Here is a 1397-nt window from a genome sequence, read left to right as displayed (position 1 = left end):
TATGAACATTGCTCAACATCATGAAAATTAAACCTTATTTTCAATAAGCAATCCTGAAAAATATTTGGGGGTGCTTAACTTTTTTCCAGGTGTATAGTTAGTTTGTTTATTTCTTCTTAATACCCTAATTCCACTCTGGTATGGGATCAGTCACTCGGGTCTTCTTTCTCCATAGATCAATATCCTATGCATCATTTGTAGTTGCACCTAACTCCTCCATATCCCCATCTACTGCACCTCCCCACTATATTTTCCGTCTTCCTCTAATTCTTCGTCTAAGTTCTTCTCACTGCATATCCTTCTTCGCTTCATACTACATATCTTCCTTTTTTTTCTGTGATTTTACATACTGCAACTCTTCCTGATGTTATCACTCACTATTCTTCCTCTCAAGCATATTCCCTGCATCCATCTTAACATTCTCATCTCAGTTCTTTCTAAAATATCCCTCCTCATTTCTTTGTTTTTATGGTCCAACTTTCTACTCTATAAAGCAGAACTGGTCTAACTATTTTATGGAAAGTTTGCTCTTAAGCTTCAGCTTCTTATCAAGAATCACTTCTGAGACCCCCCCCCCCCATTTATTTCATCTAGCTCTTACGTGTTCCCTTACTTCCATTTTGCAGCCTTTTTCATCACTAGTGTTGGAGGCTAGATACCTAAAATTATTTGATTGGTACTTATTAAAGTTGTTACTGCCTTTTATCTGCATCTCTTCTCCTCCTTCTGACGGTTTCTAAAACCCTCTCATATTGTCTACATTAATTAATTCTCTATAATACTCTTTCCATCACTACTAAAATGTTCTTTTCATGAACTTTAATACAACTCTGTTTGTTCTTTATGATATATATATTTCTCCTTTGCTTTCTTATTGCATTCTCCACAACTATTTCATGCATGTTTCATTTTCATTTGTCATTTCTTTACTTGTATTCCCTTTCAATTATCATTAAATATTATTGTTGTTCGGTTGTCACAGTCCACTACTGTTACGTTCTTCTTTAATAGTGTTACGTCTCTGTTCGTTTGTTAATTTTCCGTAAAAATTCTTTCCGAAGAAACTTTAGCAATACAAGTCCTTTCTTAAATAAAACTAGTTTATTCTTTCTCAATACAACTTTGCAATACATTTAATTTCCACAGTCACGGTATAACTTCAACAAACGCTATAATTCACAACGAACGATTCACGTGCTTGACTCACTTGTCCGTCTCTATCTCTGTCTGCAATTCAATTCCGATTGATTAGTCTCGTGTTATCCGGCGCACTTACATACAGCACATACTGGATTATTCATGATGTTTCCCGATCCTTCGTGAATATCATGACGTGTTACCAGAGTCACGTGACTACCGCTGTTGTAACACTGCTCTTTCCTTAGTATTGTTCGTCC

The sequence above is a fragment of the Limulus polyphemus genome, unplaced genomic scaffold (genome assembly GCF_000517525.1).
Source record: "Limulus polyphemus unplaced genomic scaffold, Limulus_polyphemus-2.1.2 Scaffold276, whole genome shotgun sequence".
Taxonomy (NCBI): domain Eukaryota; kingdom Metazoa; phylum Arthropoda; class Merostomata; order Xiphosura; family Limulidae; genus Limulus; species Limulus polyphemus.
The sequence above is the reverse complement of the archived record's forward strand: the minus strand, read 5'-3'. Positions refer to the sequence as shown.